The sequence below is a fragment of the Chiloscyllium plagiosum genome, chromosome 26 (assembly GCF_004010195.1).
Source record: "Chiloscyllium plagiosum isolate BGI_BamShark_2017 chromosome 26, ASM401019v2, whole genome shotgun sequence".
Classification (NCBI taxonomy): Eukaryota; Metazoa; Chordata; class Chondrichthyes; order Orectolobiformes; family Hemiscylliidae; genus Chiloscyllium; species Chiloscyllium plagiosum.
In genome coordinates this window covers 2,511,145-2,529,476 of record NC_057735.1, presented here as the reverse complement: position 1 = coordinate 2,529,476, position 18,332 = coordinate 2,511,145, and the positions used below count along the sequence as shown (strand labels likewise).

General features: G+C 41.4%; 1 protein-coding gene across 1 annotated transcript in view; it reads right to left on the bottom strand.

Moving 5' to 3' along the window:
• The window catches only part of LOC122563026 (lysine-specific demethylase 9-like), a 66,011-nt gene that overhangs the window by 46,836 nt on the left and 843 nt on the right, over positions 1 to 18,332 (bottom strand). The window lies entirely within an intron of this gene.

Sequence of the window (18,332 nt, the reverse complement as noted above, 5' to 3'; positions counted from 1 at the left end):
TCCAGAACTAGAGGACATAGGTTTAGGGTGAGAGGGGAAAGATAAGAGAGACCCAAGGGGCAACATTTTCACACAGAAGGTGGTATGGGTATGGAATGAGCTGCCAGAGGAAGTGGAAGCTGGTACAATTGCAACATTTAAAAGGCATCTGAACGGGTATATGAATAGGAAGAGTTTGGAGGTATATGGGCCGGGTGCTGGCAGGTGGGACTACATTGGGTTGGGATATCTGGTCGCCATGGACGGGTTGGACCGAAGGGTCTGTTTCCATGCTGTACATCTCTATGACTATGACTAATGAGCCATCAGCAAACTGGCACAGGTAAATAAATCCAAGGAGTTAAACGCAACATTTAAAGATTAATGTGGGAGGTATGTATTTCAATTCATGAGGTACTGGTATCAACACTGGGAAAGAAGCGAACCATTCTGGTCAGACCTCACTTGAACCATGCTGAGACCAGTGTCCTGGCGCATTAAATACCTTGGGCTGAAACTCATTAGGGTGGAGTGGACCAGGATGGGGAACAAGATGCAGACTTAGCAAAGCAAAGGATGGATGGAGTCGGAGGAATTAAACACAATAACTACCACTAGATAAAAATTCTGGGGCTAAAAGTTAATTTCCTGGACCTAATGAGTTACATCTTAGATTTCAAAAGGAAGTAGCTACGGAGATAGTGAAATCACTAGCAGTAATTTTCCAAGAATGGAAGAGCTGGATTTTATTTAGGTAGGGAAAGTCTATTGGAAGTTGCAGCACAGACAGATTTGGGGGTTTGCGTGCACAAATCATCAACATTACCATGTAAGTGCACCAGAAAACAAAGGCGACAAATGGACTGCTGGCCTTTGTCTCAAACGGAATAGAGTACAAAAGTAGGCAAGTCTTGCTAACTTGATATAAGGCATTAGTCAAATGACAACTGGAATAATGTGAACAGTTTCAGTCGCTTTATCTAAGGAAAGGAAGATTGCCATTACAGGCAAGGAAAAATGAGGACTGCAGGTTCTGGAGGTCAGAGTCAAAAGGCGTGGTGCTGGAAAAGCACAGCAGGTCAAGCAGCATTCGAGCAGCAGGAGAATCGGTGTTTCAGGCATATGCCCCTCATTGTTCTTGGTGAAGGGTTTATGCCCAAAACGTCGATCCTCCTGCTTCTCGGATGCTGCCTGACCTGCTGTGCTTTTTCAGCACCAAACGTTTCAACGACTGCTGTTACAGGCAGTCCAAACAATTGCTTCTGGACAGAGGAATTTTCCAACCAGGAAAGATTAAGTAGGTTGGGCTATACTCATTGGTGTTTTGTAGAATGAGGAGTCATTATTGAAACATAAAAAACCTCCGAGGGGCTTGACAAGGCAGATGCAGAGGGGTTATTTCCCTTTGTGACAGAATCTAGGACTAGAGGGCACAACCTCAGACTAAGGGGTCATCCATTTGAAACAAACAAAGATGTTTTTCTTTAACAGGCTAGTGAATCTGTGGACTTCTTTACTGCAGACAGCTGTTGACGCTAAGATAGACAGATTTTTAATCAGTAAAGGAATCCAGGGTCATGCAGTAACGGCAGGAAAATGGAATTGCTGAGTATCAGGTTAGCATGGACCTCTCAAATTTTAAAATGTTGATCTCATTCTTTGTACACCTCTGCAGCTATAACATTATATTCTTCGCTCTGTTCTATGACTGTGAATGGTACAATCTGACTGCACTGCACACAAAACAAAATTTTTCACTGTACCTAGGTACATATGACAATAATAATTTAAATCAAAATCAAATCAAAGCCATGAACTCAATAAATGGCACAGGAGACTTCAGAGGCCAAATGGCTTACTTCTGCTCCTCTGGCTTATGATCTACCTACTTAAAAATTTTATTGCTATTGATTTTGGTTCTCGAGAATTAATTACATCTTTTAGATTTCTCCTAACTTCCTTTATAGCTACTTCAACATTAACACGGTACTTGTATTGCCTTGCAATATTACGTTTCACCTGCTTTAATTCAGTACATGACAAACATTGCCCACCTTATTTTGCGTTTTAAAGTCAACCTCCTCAGGACTAACTGACTCTCCTAGGTCACTGTCAAACTATTGTTAAGTGGGGTTTCTGAAAAACTAAGATCACAATATTGTGCTCTACAATGAAGCAAGATAAAATGGCTTACCACATCTATGCAATTAGCAATAGCAAGGACTAACAAGTTAATTCCTAGGTGAAGAACATGGAGATAAAGATACCTGAGAAATTAATTTATCAATCTCAAATTATACCACTAGAAAGTTTAATCACATTTTCACATTATAGGATAAGTGGATCGAAGGGGGAAAGACAAGAGAAAAAAAAAAGGAAAAGGTGTTACCTTTTGCCTTGTATTCCTCAACATTTCAGAAGAATGTCATTTCACACAACTGCATCTGCTAAAGTTCCACATGGCAGATTGGTTAAAATAAAAATCCATGGGATTTAAGAGAATGCATCAAGCTGAATGTATCAAATTGGCTCAGTTGTAGGAAACAGAAGAAGTGTTTTTGCGACTGGAAAGCTGTTTCCACTAGGGCTCCCCAGGGCTTAAAGTTAGGTCCTTGAGTTTCTAGAATATATATAATTGATTTGAAAATCGCAGATGGCAGAAAAATAACTGTGTAGTTATTAGTGAGGAGGGAAGCTGCAGACTCCAAGGAGATACCAATGGACAGGTCAGTTGGGCAGAAAAATGGCAAATCAAATTAATCCAGGAGAAATGCAAGCTTGAAGGGAATTGAAGGACCTTGAAGTGTATGTCTTCAGATTCCTGAAGATAGGTCAGGTCAACAAAATGATTTAGGCAGTGCATAGAATCCTTTCCTTTATTAGCTGAAGCAAAGAACATGAGAGCAGGGAGGTTATTCTGGAACTGTGTAAATCATCACAACTTGAGTATCATATGCAGTTCTGGTCCCATCATTTCAGAAGAGATATAATTGCATGAGATCATGTACAGAGGTTTATAAGGATATTCCAAGGACTAGAAAATCGCAGCAGAGAGAAAAGATTAGAAAGCTTGTGTAGTACTCCTCAAAACACGGGAGTCCAAGGGGAGACCTAATTGAGGTGCAAAGGTTGAGAGGGTCTTGATAAGAGTCAATGGGAAGAACCTATTTTAGTTAGCAGAGGGGTCAAGAGACAAGAGGGTTCACAGATTCAAAGTGATTGGTAGAAGGATGAGAGAAGAAACAAAGGTGGCAGGGGTCTGGAACTCTGAAAAGGCAGTAGATGCAGACACCCTAATCAGATTTAAAAGGTGTCTGGTCATCCACCTAAAGTCCTCCAAGGGTATGGACCAAGTGATAGAAAATATAGTTGGGCTGGGAGGCTAACTATCGGGTTGGTGCAAACATAATAGTCTCTCCTTTGGTATAAATTCTTTCCACATTTTTAAATATCTAGGAAGGAGGAAGGGGTGTAGCAATGTATGGAGTTTTTCTTCAGAGGGCCAGAAGAAACACAATGGGTCCAATGGTCACCTTTTGTTGTAATGATTCTGTGATTATATGATGATCACCTGCAACGTATATTCAACAGCACTGCAGCCCAATTTTCAGGAAACGTTATTGCTTTAACTGGGGATTGATGTAATTCAAGCCCCTTAAGCTAGCTATACATGAATGTGTAGTCACCAAGACCAATTTCAGCCTGATATACTCAGCAGAAATCCACAGGATCGAATGTCACACTTGTTTCACACCTGCTCATACTTCACTCTTCTTAGTCAGTGAGCAATAACATGAGGTTACAAACCAAAGTTCTGTGTCCATGGGTTTTCCATTCACCATATTTGGTGATTGTCCCTCGTTCTCCCAGTGTGTTTACCATTAAACATTATGTCAGTACAGTGCATGAATATACACAGAATATCCCACTCTGCTTTTCTAACAAGACATCCATTTGCTGTTGTCTATCCAGAGCAATACAATTCAAACGCTGAAAATAACCAAGGTTCTAAAGTGCCTAGTCAGAAAATTAGATGTTGTTCTTCCAGCTTGCACTGCGATTCACTGCCCCACTGAGCTCATTCCCTCCTACCTTGACTCCATTTGTGATTCCTCTGATGCCCTCCACCATATTGACAATTTCCAGTTCTCTGGCCTTAACTGCCTCATGTTCACAATGAATGCCCAATCCCTCTGTACCTCCCTTCTCCACCTGGACAGTCTGAGAGCTCTCAGCTTCTTCATGAGCAGAGGCCTGAAAAATCCCCATTTATCACCACTCTCCTCCACTTAGTTGAGCTTGTTCTCTCATTGAGCAATTTCTCCTTTAGTTCATCTCACTTCTCCAAAGTCAAAGCAGTGGCTGTGGACACCTGCATGGGTCCAAGTTGTGCCTTCTTTGTTATGGGGTATGTGGAACAATCCTTGCTTCAGTCTTTCACTGACCCCCTACAGCACTTTTCACTGTACATTGGCAACGGCTTCAGTGCCACTTCACACTCTGAGGACCTTGAAAACTTCATTCATTTTGCGTCCAATACCAACCTCTCTATAACTTCCACATTGCCCATTTCCAATACATGCCTTCCAATCCTTGGCCTCTCTGCCTCCATTTTGGGGAATAAACTATTCACTGCCATTCATTACAAAGCCAATGACTCCTTTAGCTACCTTCACTACAGCTCGTCACACCCCATGTCCGTCAAGGACTCCATCCCACTGTCCCAGTTCCTTCTGGACTCGATATTGAGTTCAACACCTTTAAATTGTGAACCAGCTCCCATTTCTTCCTCCTCTTATTTTGTTATCATGTTCTCAACCCCTCCCTCCCCCACCCCCCCAAAAGAAAATCCCAGTGGGACTGTCTGTCCTTGCAAGTCTGGCAGGAGACACACCATTGTTCTGCCACGCTCACATCCTGATCATTTAATCTGAACTATCAAGGTCTTTTCTCGATCAGCACCCTACACCCACTAACCCCATTCCACCCCCCCCCACCAAAAAATAAATTATAGCATAAATGCTGTCCCCTTGACACTTCACTTCAGCTCTAATGAAGAGCCATCTAGACTTGAAATGTTAGCTTGCTCTCTCTCCATGGATACTGTCTGACCCATTGTAACTTTAGCATCTGTTGTTTTCAGTACAGATTCCAGCACCTGCAGTAATTTATTCCTACAATTTAAATGCTTGTAGTTAACAGAAATGTGGAGAATACAATAGCGTGGTTAACAACCAGAATATATGGAAATACCGAACACATCAGGCAGCTTTTGAAGTAAAACAGAGTTGATATTTTAGATCAATAATCTTTCATACAGCTCTATTTACATTAACACTGTTTTTCTCTCTCTGTAAACGCTGCCTGCCCCGCTGAGGATTTTTTTTTGCAACATTTTCTGCTTTTTATGACATTATCACTACAATCATCTTCCTTCAGCATGGAAGACTCTGAATGACCCACTTATAATCTTATGTTCCAACTTCTACGGACCCTATTTCAAGTGTTCACCTATCGTCTAATCCTTATCTGCTTCACAAAGACAACACTTGGACATTGACTCAAGTGCAATGCCACAGAACAGCAAGCAATAGAGTATAAATTCCTTTTGACTGAGCACAATTATTTTTGAGCTTTACACAATACTCAGGAAATCAAGAAAAAACAGCAAGTTACAGTTCACATTAGTGGAAAAGACAGCAATACAGGATAGAGATTTTTTTTAAAGGAATCTCATTATGATTTTCAGGTCATAATCAAAATTATTTATCACAATAAACTGGCAACTTCATACAAATTCAAACTGTGGACACAGTGTACCACAATCATAAAGGTTCAAAATAATTTTAATTAAGGAAAAGGCTGCCATATTTTAGCACTGTATTTACTGAATCCTGGAGCTCACTCTTTCTCAGCTGCTGCCCTCAATCCCTCTCCCTGCAAAACAAATAATGTGTTCCTTTAGTCAGGATACATAAAATGCAGAATTCACATTCTTTCCAGATTACTGCAGTTACCAAAAGCTAATGGCCTTGCGAAAAAAAACCAGCACTTTAGAGACTGAAACTTGGATGCAATCCCATTCTTCTCACACCACAACTATTAGAGTACTTCTGCTTCTGAAAGGTCAGAGTCAGTGAAATCTGGATGTATTTCAAAGCCTGGATAATCACATATTGTGCAATCAGTGTCTGTCACATCAACATCCCTAATATTCACATTAATTCTAGAACTTATCTATACTAAGTTTTGGTGAAAAACCATCACATTTGAATAGTTAAGGCTTGGCTACGTTTTTTTTTAAATTAGTGTCCTATGTAGAATGAATCTTGTATGAACAAAGGAAAAAATGTTCAGCTTGAAATATCAATGAACCGTTTAGATTAAGGATGTCCAGCACCTTGAACCCTTTGCAGGACTGAGTTAAAGCCATTAATATATCTCTTTGCAAAAGGTAACAAGATTACTCAGTGCTAGCTTGTTGCAGCCTACAGTCAAACACAAAACTGATGATACAGTAAATACGCATTCTGTTCACTGGCAGTCAACATTCAGAATTTTAAACAGCAGCACGTGCTCACTAGCACCAGCTGGTTACTGATAACTTTCGCGGCTGACAGGCAGAATGAGGTGGTGGAGGGCACCAGAAATCTTTCCATGGTTTCCATCAAGTGAAGAAACTGTATTTTATAATAATCTGTCCCTTGGCTAACTTCCTCAAGCAGCTGAGCCGGGGGTGGGGAAGGTGTTGGTGGGAACAGGCAGATGGCTCTGGCCAGATTTCAGACCTGTAATGAATGGCAAATGTTCCTTCCCTATCGTGGGACCCCATGCTTCGTAAATATTCAGCATACAAAATACTCCTGCATTATCATTTGCAAATTTAGTGGACATCAATTTTGACTGTTGGCCAGATTTGAACATCGTTTTGAATTTGTCCATGAGATGTGGGGCTGTCACTGGCAAGGCCATTTATCGTGTAACTGCCTGGGAGAAGGCTGTGGCTGGCTGTTAACTTCAAAAGCTGCCATCTGCAGTAAAGGTGCTCCCATGTGCTGGTAACCGGGCAGGAGTTTGATTCAAATGGTGAAGGAGGAAATATTTCAAATTAGTTTGGTGAAAGACGCAGTAGGAATTGGAGCTGATCTGATAAGTTGAAGTAGGTGAAAGTGAGGATTGGAGATGCTGGAGATCAGAGTCTAGATTACAGTGGTGCTGGAAAAGCACAGCAGGTCAGGCAGCATCTGAGCAGGAAAATCGATGTTTCGGGTAAAAGCCCTTCATCAAGCCCTTCACCCAACCTGCACATCTTTGGATTGTGGGAGGAAACCAGAGCACCCGGAGGAAACACACACACACACACACGGGAAGAATATGCGAGCTTCACACAGACAGTCGCCCAAAGCAGGAATTGAACCAGTGCTAACCACTGAGCCACCCCAAACATGTTAAGAAAAATGTGGAATTGTGTACAAGGTCAATACCAGACTGGATAGGCTACAATACAGCTATGATAACCCCTTATAATTTAAGTCCCCAATCTCTTGAGGGGCAGATATACACAAGTTTTGACAGACAAGTATTTTTCTATTAACTGGCCGAACCGATATGATTACATCAAACTCCAAATCCCAAAACCTGATTTTGTTGCAACAGATCGGGTGGCATGGTGGCTCAGTGGTTAGCATTGCTGCCTCACAGTGCCAGGAATCCAGGTTCGATTCCAGCCTCTGGCAACTATCTGTGTGGACTTTGCACATTCTCCCATGTCTGCATGGGTTTCTTTTGGGTCCTCCAGTTTCCTCCCACAGTCCAAGATGTGCAGGTTAGGTGAATTGGCCATGCTAAATTGCCCATAGTGTTCAGGAATGTGTAGGTTAGGTGCATTAGTTAGGGGTAAATATGAGGTAGGGGAGTGGGTTGCTGTTCAGAGGGATGGTGTGGACTTGTTGGGTGGAAGGGGACTGTTTCCACACTGTACGGGTTCTATAAGGATTGAGGATTGGCTGTCTGACAGAAGGCAGAGAGGTGGGATAAAAGGTTCTTTTTCGGAATGGCAGCCAGTGACAAGTGGTGTCCTGCTGGGTTCAGTGGTGGGGCCTCAGCTGTTCACTTTATATATTAATGATCTGGAAAAGGGGACTGGGGGCATTCTGGTGAAGTTCACTGATGATACGAAGTTAGGCGGACCAGGCAGGTAGTTCTGCGGTGGTGGGGAGGCTGCAGAAAGATTTAGACAATTTAGGAGTGTGGTCCACGAAATGGCTGATGAAATTCAATGTGAGCAAATGCGAGGTCTTGCACTTTGGAAAAAAGAATACAGGTATGGACTATTTTCTAAGCAGTGAGAAAATTCATAAAGCCAAAGTACAAAGGGATCTGGAAGTGCTAGTCCAGGTCTCTCTAAAGGTTGACTTGCAGGTTGAGTCCGCAAATGTAATGTTGTCATCTATCTCAAGAGGGTTGGAATGTAAAAGCAGAGATGTGCTGAGACTTTATAAAGCTCCAGTTAGGCCCTATTTAGAATACTGTGTCCAATTCTGGGCCCACGCCTCAGGAAGGACATACTGGCACTGGAGGGTGTCCAGCGGACATTCACACGGATAATCTCTGGAATGGTAGGCCTAACATACAACAAACCGCTGAGGATCCTGGGATTGTATTCATTATAGTTTAGAAGGTTGAGGGGAGATCTAATAGAAACTTACAAGCTAATGCATGGCTTAGAAAGGTTGGACGCTGGGAATTTGTTTCCATTAGGTGGGGAGACTAGGACCCATGGGCACATTAAAATTAGAGGGGGTCAATTCAGAATGGAAATGAGACATTTCTTCAGAGAGTGGTGGGCCTGTGGAATTCATTGCCATGGAGCGCATTGGAGACCAGGAAGTTAAATGTCTTCAAGACAGAGACTGATAGATTCTTGATCTCGCAAGGAATTAAGGGCTACAGGGAAAGTGCGGGTAAGTGGCATTGAAATGCTCATCAGCCATGAATGAATGGCAGAGTAGACTCGATGGGCCGAATGGCCTTACTTCCACTCCTATGTCTAATGGTCTTATAAAAGATCTCTGGGGTCAATTTGAACTTACAAAATTTGCGAAGTACTGTGCTGTTGAAGGAGTTGCATTGCTACACAGCGGTGTTCATCACCAAACAAAAGGCTTGGAAACACCCTCACTACTAAGGACAGAACGATTAATGCAGTATAGAAAACTGCATACAATATATAATCAAATTATATATCAGCTTCAATTGAAACTATTACAGCTGGACAGTGCTGTAAATGATGACCTGGTTACTTAAATGCAAGTGAACACCAGACACGAATAGTCAGCAAGACCAAGTCCTTAGTGTACCACCTCTGACCCACCAACATAAGACTTCTTGTAGATCTCAAAGTAAAAGAACTTTATGTCGTCAGGCCCCTGTTGAAGTACAGCCAGTTAGTGAGCTACAGGGAGTCACCTCAAACACACACTTCCTTTTGGCCCAATTCTTACAGACAGAATGAGTAAGCTAAAACAGAGGGGTATCAAAGCTAAATACCTGCTTGTCAAAACTGAAAGAGCTGTCTGCATTGCATATTCAGCCTTTAAAAAGGGTTGCAGGTTTAAATACAAGGGAGTCTCATTGTCACTGCGTTAATAATGAAATGACCATATTAAATGTATAGTGTGGTTTCTCATTAGATAGTTGATGTGGCTACAAAACCCAGAGTGACAGAGTCAAATTTTATTTGGCAACTCCTGTAAAATGCCTTGGGACATTTTACTAAGGTAGAGGCACTAATGTAAGAAATTATTCAGTCGGTAACACCTTTTCCCACAGTCAGAAGACTTCAGATTTAAGCCCACTCTAGAAAACCGAGAACAAGTTAGACTAACAAAAACCACTTGAGAGACTATGCAGGTTCGACAGCATTAGTAGAGAGAAAAAAAACAAAGCCAATGTTTTGAGTCCAGTGACCTTTCCTTAGAAAGGTCACATTGATGAGCAGTAGTTTGGGAGTATTCCACTGGCACAGATGGCATCTTTGACATGCAATGTTCAACCCAAATATCATTTTCCCTTTCAGGTAGAAGCAAACAATTTGTATGAGTAAGGAAATTTTCTGCCTTGTTCTAAGCTAATATTCATCCAAAATCAACATCACTAAAAATGATTAGAGTCCCACTCTCAATGCTGATTGTAGGATTTTGCTGCACTCAATTTAGCTGCAACAGTTTTTTTAATTCACAGAAGTGGCATGCTTTAAAAGAACTCCATTGGTTCTACAGAGCTTTGGGACATCTTGAGGTTGTGAACACTGCCATACAAATATTCACATATAAATCATTTCAAAAAAATAAATACATGTTGCTGTTTCTGAAACACTGTTGCCTCTCAGCATCTAGTCAGATGACAAACTATCTCCATAGGTTAAGGCACTCTGGCATCTTGATACCTGAAATCACAGTGAATTAAGCTGAATGTGCAAATCCGTAGTGGTTTATTGTTGTTGCTTGTACACTTGATAACAAGTTTTCAGGTGTGGCAGACTTTGAACAGATAACCAGGGTGACTAAGTGAATTGTTATTGGAATCATTACCACAAAATGACTGGCACCGACTTTAAAAAGGCCATTGCACTTTGGAGTGTAAACATAGCACAGCTCATTGGAAACGGGAGGCAAGGGCAAGATCAAATTCAGAAAATTAAAATGATTTTGAACAACAGACGGATATACCAGCAGAAATATCAAAGTCATGAGGGGTTACAAAAATAAATGCACATCTGGTACAAAAATCACAATCAATCTACTTCAAAAACGAGCCGATATCCAACAGTACTAAAATCTCAAACACAATGATAAAGCTGTCAGCAGAGAAACCTCACTGTACAAACCAAGCCTCTATCAATACCAATCCATATGAAAAAAAATTACTTGCATTATGTGAAGTGGAGAAAGCACCACACCCATTTCAGTTACGAAATGCGAATAATTTTCAACTCCATATTCTGCTCCTTGCAGCCAATTATTCCATAGCTGGCCCTGCAATGCTCTGATTGCAATGCAATATTCTTGTTTGACCTACAGCTTGTAACAGGAGCCTCAAGCAGTGTTAACATTACAAACTTTGCTGTTTCCCATTATTAGGCAGCACACAGATCACTTGTGCGTCACACAATCTGACTACATCACCTGCATAGACAATGTCCACATACTAATCCCTAAATTACACATTTCATGGTTGCACACAGACTTGACAACCTCCACTTTCTCAAGGACAGATCTAATTACAGACCCAGTGAAGAAAGCAGGCTAGGTAAATAGCTCAAATAAAACCATTTCCCCTCTTTTTCCTCCATCTTGCTCACCTCACAACTAAAAGATTGACCCCTGTACTGGGCTTTTTGCCACCTCAGGAAGTACTTTCATGTCAATATGTGCACAGTAAGATCCCACCAACACAATGTGATGACGATAAGATGATTGGTTGATGGCATGCTAAAATTAGAGAGGGATATATAAGGAAAAGCAATCGGGAGAGACCACAGTGCAAAGTAGGGAATAGGAGGGAGTTCAAACTGGAATTCAAGTTCCCCACAAGCATCTTGATAAATTGTATTATTGAGGCCAGCAGAAAATCAGTGATTTTAATGGGAGACTTGTGCACAAACAGTGAAACTAAGTTTTCTGTAGACAGATTTACATCTGAACATCAGATGTAAAGTTTGCATCTATATAGCACTTCAATTGTAGAAAACTCTCCCCACGAGCCTCAGTGAAGTGAAATCAGATAAACTGAACATCGAGCCAAAGGATGATCAGGATTGGACTTTCAGCGATAAAGTTTTAGAATAGATTAGATGATTAGGTTACTTAGTGTGGAAACAGGCCCTTTGGCCCAACAAGTCCACACCGACCCTCCGAAGAGCAACCCACCCACACCCATTCCCCTACATTTACCCCTTCACCTAACAATTTAGCATGGCCAATTCACCAGAGGAAGAAATCAACTTTTGCACTACAAGATCCCAAAATTCAAAATCGATATTCTAACTACATCCCATCAATCTTAGCTCCATGTACCAAATACTCTTAGCTTGCTCTATTCTATTTATCTCAGATTCAAAATTAACAGAGTCCCTGCATCGAATTATTTTGCATGACTTCTGCACCTCTAACAGCCTGTAATAGAAAATTATTTCCCTGAATGATCTTACCCTTACCCTGGACTCTCTTGCCAGCAAAAAATGTTTCATTTTACCAATCCTGGCAATTTCTCTCAAAATCTTAGATTCCTCAACCTAATCACCCTTTAACTCTAAATTCCAGATAGTACAAGCCTAATTTATGTAATTCCTCAGCATTGATGAGCAGGACAGGCTAAGCTGAAGTTTATGGAAGTTGGCCAAGACAGTATTGAAATACTTGTGTCTCAAGGTTTCAGTAGCAGATGGCCTATTGCAGGACAGAGTTGGCTGATAGGAGGTACATATTTTAGTCTTAGGTCATACTGGTGCTTTCCAACTAAGGAGATTTGAGCACAAGAATCTGATCAGAACCTTGTCTGCAAATGCAGAAGCACCAGGATACACAGATGGCAATAATATGCACAGCTGGGAGATAGATTAAAAAACTTGCAATTATACAGCTCCTTTAGGTACGCAAAGCCAGTGAAGCTTTTTTTTTTAAAAGGTTTGCCACTATTGTAATGTAAAGCACTGCAGGATTCTAGAAACAGTGAAGATAGTGTGCAGATAATCTATTTGTAATCTAATCTTATCTTATTGTAATCTAATCTAATATTTAAGTCGGTGGTACGGTGGCACAGTGGTTAGCACTGCTGCCTCAGTACCAGAGACCCGGGTTCAATTCCCGCATCAAGCAACTGTCTGTGTGGAGTTTGCACATTCTCCCCGTGTCTGCGTGGGTTTCCTCCCACAATCCAAAAATGTGCAGGTTAGGTGAATTGGCCATACTAAATTTCCCGTAGTGTTAGGTGAAGGGGTAAATGTAGAGGAATAGGTCTGGGTGGGTTGCTCTTCGGAGGGTCGGTGTGGAATTGTTGGGCCGAAGGGCCTGTTTCCACACTAAGTAATCTAATCTATTTTAATGATGACAAAACAAATTTAATGTTTCCAGTTGAGTAACCCTTCTTCAGAACCTCTGGGCTTGAACATTTATTCTGTTTTCTCTGCACAGGTGCTGCCAGACTTGCTGAGCTTCTCCAGCAATTCCTGTTTTGTTTGTTTCAGGCCTCCAGCATACACAGTGCTTTGTTTTGTCTTAAGTGAGGCCTAAGTATTGACCAGCACAGCAAAAACATTTCTCCTGCTCTTCAAACAGCATCATGGAAATGGTCACATCTGCAAAGACAACAAGTGAGTTCAGCCACTATACCAGAACACTTCAGACTGCACAATATCACCAACTCACATGCCAAACATTCACACACACCTACTCCTTAACCCCCAGCTATATGCTTGAAGTACGAGTGTGGCAAAGTATTTACTAATTAGGGAACATACAGTCACAACATGGAGTCAATATAGTATAGGCAATGGTAATTTGGTCCACTGAGTCCATGCTAACTCTGCAGAACAATATAATAAATTTCACTTGCACTCTAGCCATGTACCCCTGCAGATTTATTAACCCAATTGCTTACCCAAAGCCCTTTTGAAACCTTTAATCATTTCTGTTCTCACAATCCTAACGGGCAGCAAGTTCCAGGTCACTGTCACTCGAACTTTGACATATTCCTGAACATAACAGCTCTCAATTGGTTCTCCTGCCACTAGACTGCATATCCATCCCTCACTGGCTATCATAGTATGTACTTGTTACAAAATGTAATATAGCAACTTCTTACCTATGATCTTTAGCATAAAAAAATCAGCTCTGCATAAATACCCCCATTAAGAGCAACTAGGGATGAGTAAATGCTGGCCCAGCTAGCAAAGACCACATCCCCCTGCACGTGAAATGATTTGGGATATCCAAAATCACAAGTGACTGCATAAATGAAAGTCTACTTGCTGACTAGCAGGATGCTCCAAATTGCTCTCCCCACCAACACCTATCATACCAAGTTGAAGTGCTTTCACAGGTTTGGAAGAGTAATCTAAAGGTGAACTATGGTATCGGTTACTCTTTTGGTTGGGTGGCTCAGCCACCATACAAGCACTGTTATCTTTGCCAACCACCTCCCCGAAGCAGTAAATGATCCACTATGTTACAGGAGTGAGTTTTCTGCAGCATGGTGCTCTGCTTTTGTGTAGGGATACAAATAGGAAGTCCAGAAATGACAATTAACTGAGACAATTCAGGAAGACTTTTGAAGAAGGGACACTTGACTTGAAACGTTAACTATTCCTCTCTCCGCAGATGCTGCCAGACCAACTGACTTTCTCCAGCAATTTCTGTTTTTGTTTCAGAAAGAGTTGCGCTTGCTTTCAAAGGTGTAACTCAAGGAAGACCCCAATCTAACCTTCATGAAAAGCACAGCTTTGAAAGGAAGTTTACAATTCCAACATAACACATGCCAAGATATAATAAATTGTACAATGTGAGCTTGAGATCTATGCTAGAGAATTGGGTACAAAATCCAGGGACCCTCGGTGAGGGCATGCTGGAGTTGTGGATACAGAATAGAATAGTAATTTATTGTCACTTGTTTCTTTAAAATATAGACAAGAACTGTTTTTATTTGTAGCGAATTTATAAAGTAGAAAATCATCCAAACTAGTCCACAGAAGTGTTATAAGACAAAATTTAACATTAAACTGCTTGATGAGCTCTCAATACAGGAAACTAAAAATTTGGACGAACAAGCTAAGTTGTACAAAAAGACTTGAGGGAGAGGCTTCTAAAAGAACTCCAGTGTTAACCTGGACACAATAAAAGGTCAGTAATGTAGAGTAGAACCAGAGCTGTAATTAGTTAGATTGAGGACAGAACATTCCTTTCCGTGAAATGAACTAGTTGTGTTCTTTTGATTAAACCTGGAAGCATTCGCAGCCAGTTTCTGGTGCCAGTATCACCTTTCACTGTATTATTTACTGCACTGTATTTTACTGTATTTTTGCTGTAAAATGCAAGTGACAATAAATCAGGGAATTTATTCAATTCAATAATCAATGTATCTAATGCGATTTCAGTAAATGTTCAGCCCAAGAATGATCAGGTCCTAGCATGCTTCTGGATTAGAATGGTGCTTGAAAAGCACAGCAGTTCAGACAGCATCCAAGGAGCAAGAAAATCAATGTTTCGGGCAAAAGCTCTTCATCAGGAATAGCAGCTTGATTTCTGAGACCACATTTATGAGCATTTGAATTATGACCCCATGACCACCAGTAACTCCAGTACCCAGATCAAACTAACTGCCAACATTAAACTGACCTTTGTGCCAAATATGCAGTTTTTGTTTGGTCAAGCACATAGGGCATTATATATGCTTATCCAGGTGAGTAAAAACTGAAGATAACACAACTTCAAAAGTCCAGCAAAAGAGGGCGGGGGGGTTGACCAGGTAAAGTGTTCCTCCCCCGCAATACAAATTTGCCTCCATAAGGACACATGCTTTCCATTGTTACCAAAATGGCACACCTCAGAGAAACAAATAAAGGCACTTTACACCCAGTGTACTAGATTAACACATTGCTACTGTGGAAGATAGCTTTGTGCAAATTAGATTATTGTGTTTCCTAATTTATAATCACTAATACACTCTTGAAACATTGAACTAAAAATAGAAAATCCTGGAACTATTCAGCATATCTGACAGCATCTATAAAGACAGAAACAGAGTTAATGTTGCAGGTCTGTGACCTTTCATCAGAACTTGGAAGACTGTTCCCTATCAGGCCATTTTGACAATATGAAAGCCTCTGCAGAAACTGTCTTTATGTCATTGACTGGGAATGGTACAATAACCAACATAAATTGGATGGCGTAGTGGTTAGCAGTGCTGCCTCACAGCACCAGAGTCCCAGGTTCGATTCCAGCCTCGAGCGACTGTCTGTGTGGAGTTTGCACATTCTCCCAGTGTCTGCATGGGTTTCCTCCAGTGCTTCGGTTTCCTCCCACAGTCCAAAGATGTGCAGGTCAGCTGAACTGGCTGTGCTAAATTGCCCGTAGAGTTAGATGCATTAGTCAGAGGGAAATGGGACTGGGTGGGTTATTCTTTGGAGGGTTGATTTCCACACTGCAGGGAATCTAATCTAATCTAAATTTCCCCTACAAATCAATTTCCTTTTGATATGCCATACTCAATATAAAGAGCAAAAGAACAATTACATTCACACCAAACAGGTGCCAGATAATACCGATCTCCAATTAGAGAAATTCTAACCATTATGTCTTGAACTTCAATGGCACTTTCTCTGAATCTCCCACCATCAATACCCTGGAGGTTACAACTTACCAGAAACTGAACTGGACCAACCAAATAAATTTGATCAGGTCAGAGCCTTGGAATTCTGCAGCGAGTAACTCACCTGACTCCCCAAAGTACGTCCACTATCTAGAAGGATGGAACACACTCCAACTGCCTGGATGTGTACAGCTTCAACACCACCCTGGAAGCTCAATTCCACCCAAGCCAAAGCAACACGCTTGATTAGCGCACCATTCCCCACCAACACAGAGGTTTTACCACATAACGGTCTTTCGGCAACCAAACTCTCAAAGGACAAGGGCAGCGGATGCTACAAGATTTCCTCCAAGTCACACTTCATATTGACCTGAAAATTTTTTCTGCCTTCACTACACCTGGTAAAAATCCTGGAACTCCCTTCCACACACCAGTGCGGGTGTCCCTACACCACACCAGCGGCAACAGTTCAAAAGGTAGCTCACTACCACTTTTTCAAGCAGTTAATGTTGGCCCAGCCAGTTCCATCCACACACAAAATAAATCACAGTAACTAAAAACCCATAGTCTCAGCATAAATCAATGGACTTATGGTTTCTGCATTTTCCAGCTAATCCAAACTCAATGCGAACTTTAATAAAGTGCCTCCAATCTACAAATACCATTTAATGACTGCGACAGTCTTGAACAAAGTTTCAGACAAGATTGTTTTAATACACAATTCCCTTCAATGAAACTTAAAACTGAAGATAAAATATTTCTCATTTCACTTAGAACATGACAATTTATCTACACTCCATCTTTTACAGTAAACAATCGCAGATTTTTTTAAACATTAAACTCAAGGTCATAACTGTGTAGTCCTCCCTGCATACGAAGCTAAATATCATCAACAGCTGACGCTTACACAGACTGTGTCTATCACAGACCAAGACCCTCGGTACAATAACCATGTAGTTGAGGAAAGAAGCAATTTGTATTTACATTGCAGTCAAAACATCTCAATGTGCTTCACAGCGAACGAATAACTCTTCATATTGAGTCATTTAAGTAGGGCAAATGAAAGCCAATGTTACGAGTGAGAACCCACAAAAATGAAGTTTATTTACTCCCAGTGGAGAAAATGCTGGTGCATGAATCAAGTTTCTTGAACTGCAACTTCACTTGGAGATGTCCTGTAAATCCTCAATGTGATCTTAGGTTCATGGGGCCAGCTCTGGCTGACAGCTCTCTAATTCACAAGGACAGGAGTTGAAGACCCAATCCAAGGACCTTAGCTCACAATCCAGGTTGAGACACAGCACAATATTGAGCATTATAGTCACACATCACCTTAAAAAGAGATTTTAAATTCAGACACTGTCTACTCTCTCAAGTGCATGTAACAAATCCCATGGCCGCCATTGCAAAGCGTGCCAGCGCCAGTTCTACCTAGTGTCCTGACCAGATCTGGACAGTACTGTATTCCTGTTTGTAGGGCCATGCCTTGCACAAGGTTGCCGCCATCTTCCCACATTACAACCAATGGCTCACTCATTACAAAGCATTCACTTTAGACTACCTTAAAATGGTGAAAAAACTTCACAAAAGCACAAGACTTATTTCTGTGTTAATGCCCAATATCCCTTAAAGATTTCCCGTTTTGGAGGAGTGGTGCATGGGGTCAGTAATGCCCTTTGCTACAACTATCACAGTTCCTCCAAAAGGTCAGCTCGCCCACAGTACAGGACCCACTGACGGCCTGCACCGAGGGTTTAAAAGGCTCAGGGGTACAGAGGGGAAGCAGGGGTGGTGAAGAAAACTTGTCCTAGAAGGGAGGATGGTCCCTTTTTGATCCCCCACCCAGGAGTGGGGACTGTCCCATTAAAACCTCAAACTCACCTTCTTCAGTCCTCTTTGAGAATAAACATAACCAGCAGACCCTTCTCTTCTTCCTTTACCCCTTCCCCTATCTCTGGGATCAACCTTATTTACCCCCACCCCCCCAT